The sequence below is a fragment of the Rhinopithecus roxellana genome, chromosome 1, assembly GCF_007565055.1.
Source record: "Rhinopithecus roxellana isolate Shanxi Qingling chromosome 1, ASM756505v1, whole genome shotgun sequence".
Taxonomy (NCBI): domain Eukaryota; kingdom Metazoa; phylum Chordata; class Mammalia; order Primates; family Cercopithecidae; genus Rhinopithecus; species Rhinopithecus roxellana.
The window spans coordinates 151,625,918-151,638,353 of NC_044549.1; the positions used below are offsets into that span (position 1 = coordinate 151,625,918).

At 33.9% G+C, this 12,436-nt stretch overlaps 1 long non-coding RNA gene across 2 annotated transcripts in view; it reads right to left on the reverse strand.

Annotated features, from left to right (window-relative positions):
- Window positions 1-3,063: 3,063 nt before the first annotated feature.
- Window positions 3,064-12,436, reverse strand: part of LOC115899918 — a 28,815-nt gene continuing 19,442 nt past the window's right edge. For both annotated transcript variants that reach the window (XR_004059510.1, XR_004059509.1), the window contains 3 exons: window positions 6,565-6,664; window positions 5,520-5,599; window positions 3,064-3,282 (listed from right to left, as the gene is read on the reverse strand). This is a non-coding gene — a long non-coding RNA (uncharacterized LOC115899918). The remainder of the gene's footprint in view (window positions 3,283-5,519; window positions 5,600-6,564; window positions 6,665-12,436) is intronic.

Sequence of the window (12,436 nt, forward strand, 5' to 3'; positions counted from 1 at the left end):
AAAGAGGCTTACGATATTACTAGTGTGGGAAGAGGAATCAAAAAAGATGTATATTAACTCTTGTAATAGCAGAGAAAGCACTCAATAAATGACAGCTGTTAAGTAAATTATATAGGAGAGATACACAGTACACTGGATTTTAAAAGAATAGATTTCATTTTAGGGGCCCTATAATATCAGTGTGCTTATTATTTTAATTGTGCGGTGGTTTGTGTGGACCCTTTTCCTCTTTGATTTAAGCATATGAGGTAAACATCAGCACAGCTTTTGGGAAGACCATGGTTTTGTTCAGACATTATTAAAATCTATTTGAAAACATTTAATGTTTTTGTGGTATCTGATCATATGACAAAGAAGGAGATGCTTTATAAATTAATCTTATAGAATAGAGTAAGATTTCTTTTAGTATCTCTTGAAAAAAACAAATAAGAAGGAAAATTATTTCAGTCACATAAATAATATATCAATGCAAAAAATTCAATGGTAAGATGTTATGGTTTTTAGAGATATAAAAAAGCAACAAAAGCTAGATAACTAAAGTAAGTGCAAGACACGATATAAAAATAGAAGGGAAGGATTACAAATTAGTATTTTAAACAAGGGTAATATTGTCTCTGAAAATTTGTCTCAAATGGTGTGCTTGACACTGTCTTAATCGCATAAATATCACACTAGTGCAACGCTAAAGCAATCGAAGATGCCAATAAATTCTAAATCTCAGGGAAATTTCTGAGACGCTGCCAGTGGAACTCTCATAATATGCATAATCTATTTGAGATTTAGTCGGTTGACAGAAATCAACTGATGTAGAGAGGTCTATTTTATTATACCTATATGTCTGCTTTCCTACCTTATGTCCTCCTTTGATTAATGCTATTGTGGTTCTTATGATTTAGAACAAAACAGAAGAAATCTATGTGTTTTTTGTACTTTAAAAGCAGTGGCTCTTAAATCGAGTAAAAGTCCCCTTTAAGAATTTAACAAAAGCTTAGACTTTTAGAAATATTTATTCATTGACTTAGTCCTTCAATACACATGTTGAATTCCTATTACATGTTAGGCATTATTTGAAGTATTATGAATACAGCAATGAATTGAAAAGATAAGATATCTCATATTATAGTAATAGGAACAAGGCCAGTCAAAAATAAAATAAAAAGATTATTGCAGGTTATAATAATGTAATGAAAGAAATAAGCAAATTAATCAGAGATGAGACTAACTGTAGGATAACTGTTGTAGCTAGTGCTTCAAGGAAGCTGGTGCATCTCTGAGAATTTTATCTTTGAGCTGAAACCTGAAAGGTGAGGAGAACTCCAGGCAGAGGGAAGAACAACTTCAAGCACCTGGGGGTGAGAAGGACTGGATATATTCAAGAAACAGAAAAGACAGCTGCAGTCATACCATAACGGGTAGAAGAAAAAGTACAAGTATGGAGCTTAAGTAGGGATCATAGTGTTTCAAGTCTTAAAGACAGCAGTAAGTAACCTGGGTTTCAACTAAAGCTTAATGAGGTGCTTCTGACAGTGTACAGGCATAATCCTATTAACATTTCAAAAAGATAGCTCTCTTTGTTGTGTTGAGGGTCAATAGAAGCAGCAAGAAGATCATAAGTAAATGATTTTAACCCATCAGACACGGGAGGATTGTAGCTGGGGGGTAAGGTGATGGCTGTAAAAAATGAATATAACTATAAATAGAACTGGAAAGATTTAGAATGGCAGAGATAACCAGGTGATTTTCTGGATTTATTTGGAAGGTGAGACAAAGGAGTGATCAAGATAATGTCCAGTTCTTAGTCTGTAGCAAATATGTGATAGTGATGGTAGTTCCATATGTAAAGATAAAACAATCTGGTAGAAAAGAGAATCAGGGATTTCTGTTTTGCATTTATTGAGACATATAGATACATAATAATATGTATGTACAAAAAAACCTCAATAGGTCTACAAAACAACTGCTAGAACTAATGAGTGAGTCTAACAAGGTTACAGGATAAAGGGTTAATATTAAAAATGTTTTGTACTTGTATATGTTGGCAGTAAATAACTAGAAAATAATAATTGTTCAAAATCCATTCACAATAGCACTAAAATTCATAAAATACTTAGCTAAATACAATAGAAAAAACAAAAATCTCACACTAAATATTATAAATATTCTTGTGAGAAATTGAAGGTCTAAATAAATGGGATGATAAATTACATTCAAGAATTGAAAGTCTCAATATTGTTAAATGTCAATTACTCAAAAATTATGCTTTCAATGTAGTTCCAATCAAAATCCCACAGGTTTATTTTGGCAAACTCTATAAGCTGATTCTACAATTTATATGGAAGTTCAAAGAACTTAGCATTACCTTGCTAAGCACTTTCTTTAACAGAAAAACAAATTTAGAATAATTACCATACTTGATTTCAACACAAAATAAAGCTTACAGAAATCAAGACACGTTAGGAGTGGCAAAAGTTTAAAGATACAGAGGGATGAGACAAAGTCACAAGTTCAGAAATAGACCCACACATATTTAATTGATTTTTTCACAAAGGCGCTAAGACAATTCAATAATCAAAGAAAATACTTTTCAATAAATATGACTGGAACAATTAAATTTCTAAATGGAAGTAAGATAAGAGATTCGTATCTCATGCCATAAAATGGAAATTGATTACAGACTTAGATGTAAATCCTAAAATTATAAAATTTCTAGAGAGGTTAAGAAACGTTTCCTTAGAACACAAATATTATTAACCATTACAAAAACATTAATCAATTGTTTAATCCAAATTTTTGCTCCTTGGAAGCACAGGTAACAGAATCAAAAGGCAACCCACAGACTAGGAGATAATATTCACAACACATATACCAGATGATCTAGAGAACCCTTAAAATTCAAAAATGAAAAATGGAAACACTGTATAAGAGGTTCTGTCAATTGAAATATGGAAAGTAAAAGCAATAAAACATACAAAGTTAGGAAATAGGAAGTAAAACTCTCCCTTAGGGAGATAAAACTTTGCATATGCAAAACATACGCCCAATAAGTTTACATATTCACCAACGCTTGATTTTTTTCAGTCTTTAATCCTAGCCATTCTGAAAATGCATAGCGCCATTCATTATGGCTTTAATTTGCATTTCACTGATGACTAATGATGTTCAGAATCCTTTCAAGTGCTTAGTGGCCATTTGTATATCTTCTTGTCTGAAGTGTCTGTTCAAATCTTTTGCCCTCTAATACACTGCTAATGAGAATCACAGGCAATTGTAAAGGTGGGGTCACTGTAGAAAGAGAAAGTGTTGGAAGCATCCAGGGTTATTTTTCACAAAACAAAACCAAAACCAAAATTAAAACAGGTTAAAAAAAGAAATTCCTTTATATCCCAGCTCAAATATAATCTTTGTTTTCATTTCTTTGCCACTCATCTTTTCCACAAAATTACAAAGTGCATTCCCTGTTCTATCTTTTAAATACCTACTATGTGTCATCATCTTGCTAATCAACATAGTTAAAAGCAGTAGCCAAGACAGTAGGTCCTGGCTGATTTGGGACTTAGAATCTGTATGTTTTCAAAATACATAGTTGATATTTCTATTAGCGCATATGTATGGTATTTTATACTTAGCATTTGTCTGTCTTCCCCATGAGGTTGCTCGTTGACTACTGAAAGGTTATATGTTAACTTGTTTTATTCTACAACACCCAGCATAGTTGTTTGCACACACTAGGTACAGGGAAAGAAGAAGGAGCAAGGGAGGGAGGGAAGAGGAAAGAGGAAAATGATAATCCATTTGGTTTACTCTTTTATTTATTTGAATACTTCTCAGAATCTGAGATAAACAATGTTTCTATAAGATTACGAAGCCAGCACTGTTTAAAGAAAAATAAATCTCCCCAAAATCTACTGTTGGACATTGAGTTCATATTGAGGTATAATTATCCAGTTAATTTGACATTTATCTGGAAGACTGGCTACCCAGCTGAAAGCCAGTTTAGACAATATTCGCAGCTATTTCATGGAGATTTGCACAAGTGCTCATTTGTGCCTGCATGTGTGAAATTCCTGCTGTGAAGCTGACTTCAGGACCAGATTTCAAGATCAATCTGTTCCATGAGCAACATCCCAGCTAGAGTACTGTCTTCTGAAGTCAGTCTTTCAGCCAAGTGCTTAAGTGAAGGAGGCTGATTGCTTTAGGTTGAATACCTGACTTTGGCCCCTCTCAGCCTACAAAACCGGAGCTAGCAACATGGACTGCCTGTGGATTCCATACCATGGTTACACACAAAACCCAACGCCTGAGTCTGCCTTGTGAACCCTTCTTAATATTCCCAGAAATATTCTCTTTCGAGGTGATATAGTTTGGGTATTTTTCCTGTCAAAATCTCATGTTGAAATTTGATCTCAGTATTAGAGGTGGGGCCTAGTGACAGGTGTTTGGGCCATGGGGCACATCCCTTATGAATGGCTTGGTGCCCAGATCATGAGGTCTTGTTTTATTGGTTCCCCTGAGACCTGATTGTTAAAACAGTTTGGCAACTTTCTCCTCTTGCCTCTTTCTCATGCTCCATCTCTTAATATGTGACATGCAGTCTCCTCATTTCTTGGGCCATGATTGGAAGTTTCCTGCAGTCCTCAGCAGAAGCAGACGCTGGCACCATATTTCTTGTACAGGCTGTGTAAGCGTAAGCCAAATACACCTCTTTTATTTATAAATTTTATCTTATAAAATTTTATTTTATAAGACATTTGGTGTTCTGGATTTAGTAAGAGAGAGAGGACCTGCTGCAGCACATTCCTGACCACTGGTATTTGAGAGCTTTACAGTGTTGCCTCAAAATGAGAGTCATAACTGAAGCAGAAAGAACCAGGTAGTCACAACTTCAGAAATCAAAAAATACAGAGAAAATACTACTACTAATAAAAATAACAACAACAATTTTCTTTACTTTATAATGTTCTAATCAAATATATAAATATAAATTCATAAGATCAAAACATTCTATTTTTTATGCAAAGGAGGTGCTGCTAGGAGAGTAGAAAAGCATTTAAGTCACAGTAGTGCAGCAGTTCAGAGCTAGAACAATCGTTTTGTCCCGAGTTTAACTTCATTTTAAAGATGAAGAAGGAAGCTTGAAAGAGATTAGAAATTTTAGTGTATTATATAAATCATTAAAAACACGATCTTTACTACAGAAACATTAATAGTGATTTCACCAGTAAAAGCGACAGGCTAAACTAGTTCTGCAAGAGAGGTTAAACTGGATTATACTTTTTTTTCTCTAAAACCTTTTCCATTGCTGCTTGCTCTGCCTGGAAATATTTTTTTAGATACGTACATAGCTCAATACCTCACCTCTTTTATGTTCCTGTTCAACAAATGTCACTTCGCTGGTAGGACTTCTCTAATCATCTATTGTAAAATTGTAACCCCTATCACTTTCTATTCCTTTTCTCCATTTTACTCACTTTATAACGCATATCACATTCTAATATCATACTTTGCATGTATTTCCTTACCTGTTTATTTCCTACTTCCTCCTCTAGTATGTAAATGTCGATGGCAGGAACTTTGTCTTCCTGGTGCCTTCTAACAGCGCCTGGCATGGATTAAACACTCAGTAATTGCATGGGGGATTGATGGATAGATGAGTTTTCTCAGAAGCTCATCAAAGTCAAGCTTCTCCTTGTACTCTATCACTATCTCCATATTGCCTCTTGCAAACACACAGACACACACACACACACACACAGCACCTACATTAACACACATGCACATGCAATCACCACACATACACAAGAATTTTCATCTTTACCAAATTCAGCAAGCTCTAAGCTGCAAGATCTCCACTAGGTTCTGCTAATTTGGGTGCAGTATGTTAAGGAAGGAAAATGGGCTCACGATTTGGTCATAACCTTCTAAGAACCTATTGTCTGGTTACAATGAATTGGAGAAAAGTTCATCTGACACATTGACTGTTTACGATGTTTGAGGACACAGAAATATAAACTATTATATTTTGCTTTATGGCACCTTGAAAGTCTGGAAAGCTTTCAGGAAAAGGGCAATGAGCAGCATTCCAACCAGTAAACAAAGATGTATAAAGGCATTCCAGATAAAAGAATCTATGCAAAAAACGACGTAAAGGAATGAGAAGGCAAGGCATGTACAGAAACAATGTCCAGCTTCCTAAGGACTGAACACAGCCGGGGCAAGTTCACTGAAAGAACATGTTGGTTCCAGTTTGTGGCATGATGTGAATGCCATTGGTAAACATTTGGAATTTATTCCCTTGGTGATGGGAAGCTATCTATGGTTTTGCTTGGGGCAGAAACGTTAAACAGCGATCTTAAAATCTTTAATATCAGGCATCATGCTAAAATGTAATACGCGTAATGTTGCTTAAACCTTGCAATAAGTCGGAGAATAAGATTATAAAATTGAGGAAACAGATTTTTAAAAAAGATAAATAAAATGAAAAGGTAAAACAGCTTGAAAGTACAAGAAATCGTTTAAAAACAGGTATCCTAATTTTGGGTTCCTGGTTTATTCCAGTTCACCTACCTGATTAGATCTGCTATTTAAAATATTTCTTTGGAACCATTATTTATGAGATATGCTATTGAAACAAAAAATTCAGTTGTAGAGTTCATATAGGAGTTTTCTGCAAAAAAAGAAAAAGAAAAAACATGAAACAACAAGGGCCTGAGCTAGAACACGGGATGGAAATAAAAGCACAGATGGGATAGGTTGTGTGAAGTGATTACACAGACCACTGGACAACTGGGTATTTTTCCTCTGGGCTAGTTTAATTTTGAAGAAGAAAATAAAAACTAAATTGCATTTTATTATTATTTATTTATATGATCAACTAGCTTAAGGGAAGAAAAATTAAAATAGCAGTAGAATATAAAACCAAGTGCCAATAAAGGCTTTTAAAAGAATGGATACTATAATATAATTTCTTCTTTCTTTTCTGAAAACAAACGAGAAATAAAAGCTTTCAATGTTTTTAGGTTTTCAAATCCACCCACTTACACCTGTTCAGAAACATCTGTTTTCCTATAAAAGGGAGACCAGAAAAAATGAAAAGGCCAGCTAGTAATAATACATGGTGAAGAGAAAAAACTTCTTTGTTAGTTTATTTAGTTTTTGTTTGTTTGTTTTTGATTTTTAGAATATATCTTTAAAACTGAACTGCACATGATTGATTAGGTATGAATATGGGAGTATCCCCCATTATGCTTTGGATTCCTGGCACTCCCTTATTTGTTAATGTCATTAGTGCATCACTTATTTTCATATGCTTTTAGAGATATGTGGTTATTCTGGGTATTTCATGGTGTTAATTTACTAAGATTTGGATATATAGAGAATACATTCCATTATCTTAGAATACAGCTAAAACTCCTGACATCTTTTATTTTGGAACTGCAATGACCTTAAGCACGTCTGAATTAATTATAATCTAGCACAACAATGAATCTTAGCAAGGTACTGTCTGGTGAAGAAGATGATACATTTGACTTGAGAAATAAATAAAGGAGACAAGCCGTACTTAAAATAGGGAAGAGACTATCCCAGACAAAGTCAACAATAAGGGAGAAGATTCTGAAACCAGAACAAGCCTGGAATTTTCAGTGAATAGAAAAAAGTCCAGTGTGTCTGAAGCCAGAGAAGATGAAAGAACCAGTGAAAGAGGAGCTTGAAAAGAAGGCAGAAACAAGATCAGGCTTGCTTTGGAGGCCATGAAGAAAATATTCTTTCTATTTACAATGGGAATTCATTGGAGTGTTTTAATTAAGAGAGTAACAGATCCAATTTACATTTTAAAAAGTTTACACTGATGTCTCTAGATAATGAAAGTGGGAGTGCAGGGATTGAAGCAAGGACACCAGTTAAACAACTTTAACAAATCCAGATAAGAAATAATTGAAGTCTTGGGCTGGAGCCTTGGAGATGATAGGAAGTGTTCATAGTTGGGATACAGAGTAGAAGAATAACAGATTTGGGTATAAATGAGCACAGAGTTTATGTCACTGAATTTATATTCAATTAGCTCTATGTTGTGTAGAATTTATTTTTAAAATCACAAAGAATAATCGATGATATTTTTAACAATGATTAAATGAATAAAGCAAAAAATTGGAATTTCTCTATTTGGTACACAATGGTTTTTAGAATCAGGCTATTAAGTCATTTAATTTAATTTAATTTAATTAATTTAATTTAATTTTTTGAGACAGGGTCTTACTCTGTCACCCAGGCTAGAGTGCAGTGGCACAATCATGGCTCACTGCAGCCTTGACTTTCCAGGCTCAGGTGATTCTCCCACCTCAGCCCCAAGTAGCTGGGACTACAGGCATGTGCCACCATGTCCAGCTAATTTTTATATTATTTGTAGGGTTAGGGTTTTGCCATGTTGCTCAGGCTGCAATAAAGCCATTTTAATTCATAAAAGGACACTGACAATATACCATTTATACCAAACACAATTGTTTATTCACACGATTTATTTTTTATAAAACTTCTGAATATCTTCCTGTGTCATTTATCTGCTCTTAAACTTGTTGAATTTTGTTATTATAGCAGAGGTTTTACTTAAGGAATGTGTCATATACAAAAATTTCAAGAAAAATAGGTAACTCTGCAAAGAAATGTATGAGTTAATTTTCAGTGTACATGAGACTTTGGTTTGTCTGTACACTAGTAAAATATAACTGAATCGTTTAATAGTAAACATGGCCAATACTTCCAAGCCTCATTTCAACTAGAGAAGCGCCTATTTGGTTGGAATTGTGTGAACAGTTTACATTTTCTGCTAAAATATGTTCAAAATCAAGTAGTGTTTGTATAATGAGATAGTCTACCTTAAGCACTAATAATGGTTTGCTGCATGATCATCATACTAACAATGTGTTGTAATTTATCACACCTGCCATTGACTGAACTCTAAGAATTTCACAAACAGCCCCTCATTAATCTATTCGCTTAGCTCCTTTCTCCTTCAAAGCTTCTAAGCTATTTAAGAAATTATGTAGCAACTATGGGAAAGAGATTTTGGAACATTCAATGAAAAAGAAAGGACTGAAACAGGGTTTCAGGGTTGCAAAGATGTAAATTCCATGTGAAACAATCGGGAGAACTGACACAATTATATATAATTATAATTATATATAAGATATATATAGAAGATATATAATATAGATAAGATATATATAAGATATATTATGGATAAGATACATATGATATATAATATGTATAAGATATATATAAGATATATACATATATATGTATATATTAATATATATAAGATTATATATTATATATATAAATTCAGTGACATAAACTTTGTGCTCATTTATACCCATATATATATATATATAATCAATTTCTGTTTTTTTAATGGGAAACACTCTAAAATATTTAGATCAAGTTCTTCATTTTAAAAATTGAGCATCTCTGTCTAGTTTCTTACTCATCTGTTTTCCCTGGCAGTTTGGAGCTTACTGAAGACCTGGGGGTCTGTCACACTAAAACAAATTATGTATTGCACTAGTACTATATAATTATAGCTAAAGATTGTTTCCCATGAAACTAAATTTGATGCTATGTTCATATACAATATACTCGGTATTCTAAAATATTCTGAAATATTATTTATACTGTTGAATAATAAAGCATAAAGTATACTCTGAATATCTTAAATAGGTATATGTTCTGATTGTTTGGCATAAAATGTTAGACTAGTTAGAATGTTAGTAATTGGTCTTTAATTTTATAATCTCTTTATAGATCTATTTATATTATTAGATTATTTATTTTATAAGCACTTACAGAAGACCCTCATTTGATAGCTGTTATATAATTTCCCCAAAATACTAAACCTTAAGCAAATATTTTTTATAGATAATAAATAACTCTGAAAATTATTCTGCTGATAAAATAAGTTAACAGTCACCTGAATTTAAGGAATTGAAAAGTTTTAGAAAGATAATAGAGAGATAATTTATATTCACAAAGATTAATTCCCACAACAAAAAGATACTTCACTTTACAAAAACATTCACATTAGGATTTGTATAGACATCCCTTTAGATATCTCTGTGTAAACTGTATATTTTATGTTAAAATATTATTTAAAGTTCATACGATGGAAAACTATTTATACTGGGAAAATATTTAGGTTCTTAAAAGGTAATAGGTTTGGATATAGTTGAGAAGCTGCAAAGGTTCATGAGAATGTAGTAGCAAGCAGACCCACCCAATTAATTGTGTAAATGTTAAATCAAGCATTCATCTATAGGTGAAATAGGCAAGTCAAGATAAAACATCTTCTTAATTAGAAAATGGCAGTCATATTTGCAAGTAGCATATATAGATGTAAATCTCCTTCTGAATAAATGGAATCAGGGCACCTAATTGGATTGAAAAATAATGTCTTCCTTATTTTTAATGAAAATCAGAATTACCTGCAGAAGAAAGACTAAAAAATGACTCAAAACTTAGTAATTATTGGTACTGGCTAGAAACCTGGGGATGTTTGATCCCAATTAACCTTAATTGTAGAAGGAATATTACAACAAACACCTATGTAGACACCGTCTCTGTTAAAATTCAGCCACTTTATCATTATGTTATCAAAAACTAATTTGTAAGTGTCACAAAATATCTAGGTGGGGTTGAAGCCTCTCATGCTCATCTTGCATTCCATGACCCGTCTGAAAAGGTACTAAATATGCTTAATTTTGCATTTTTTCAAAACCATTCATGGTTGCATATATTTACCTCCTATATTTGTCTTTATGGAGTAGGAACATTATTATTTTGTATGCTTTAGGCTTTATATAAGTGCTATGTCCTATACATATTTTTCTGCAACTTGCTTTTTGCCATGATCTTACATTCTTTAATATTTGTCTTTGTTGATATGTATAAATATAGTCGATTCATTTAAAGTACCCTGTAGTATATCACATTATGGATATAATTTATTCATCTATTCACCTGTTAATGAACATTCAGATTTTCTTCTATCATAATATAGCAATATTCTCTTCTGTTTATGTCTTTTTTTTTTTTTTTTTTTTTGAGACTGAGTCTTATTCTGTAGCCCAGCCTGGAGTGCAGTGGCACGATCTCTGCTCACTGTAACCTCCACCTCCCAGGTTCCCGTGATTCTCCTGCCTCAGCCCCCCAAGTAGCTGGGATTACAGGTGTACACCACCACGCCTGGCTAATTTGTTTGTATTTTTAGTAGAGACGGGGGTTTCACTATGTTGGCCAGACTGGTCTCGAACTCCTGACCTCGTGATCCGCACACCTCAGCCTCCCAAAGTGCTGGGATTACAAGCATGAGCCACTGCACCCAGCCTGTATCTTTTTAATCACATGCATGTTTCTCTGAAAATTATTTTCACATCTTTAATTTTACTAGATATTATCAAATTGATCTAATTGTATTTACTATTATCTGCTCCATCAAAGAGCAATCATTAGTGGTTTCATTCATAACTATACATATTATTGCCAGGGGTTTAATTTTTGTATCATATTGGTGATGTATTATTTTATAAAATATAAATGATCCTATTTCCTAGGAGGCATGAGCATCTTTCAGTGTCACCTGACCATTTATCTCCATTTTGTGCTGCTATGACAGATCACCACAGACTGGGTAATTTACAACAAACAAACAGAAATTTCCTGGCTCATGTTTTTGGAGGCTGAAAAGTCAAAGATCAAGGGGCTGGAATCTGGTGAGGGTCTTCTTGCTGCATCATCCCATGGCAAAAGAGCAAAGAAAGGGCAAGAGTGAAAGAGAGAGAGAGACAAAAGGGTGCCGAATCTGTCTTTTTATGAAAAACCCAATACCAAGATAACTAGCCCATTCTCATGATAATGACAATCCATTCATAAGGGCAGAGCTGACAGGGTTTGGCTGTGTCCCCACCCAAATCTCATCTTGAATTGTAATCCCCATAATCCCCTTGTGTGAAGGGAGAGACCCAGTGGGAGGTGATTGGATCATGGGGGCAGTTTCCCTCATGCTGTTCTCATGATAGTGAGTGAGTTCTCATAAGATTTGATGGTTTTATAAGTGTTTGACAGTTCCTCTTATACACACTCTTCTCTCTTTCCTAACAATGTTCCTGCTTCCCCTTGCACCATGATTGTAAGTTTCCTGAGGCCTCCCCACCCAGCCATGCGGAGCTGTGAGTCAATTAAGCCTCTTTTCTTTATAAATTACCCAGTTTTGGGTATTTCTTTATAACAGTGTGAAAACAGACTAATACATAAGAGCCTTCATAGCCTTATCACTGCTTAAATGTCCCATCGCCCAACAGTGCTACATTGGGGTTCAAACTTCTAGCACATAAACTTTGGGGGACACATTCAAACCATAGCACCATTTATTTATCCTCTGATATGAACC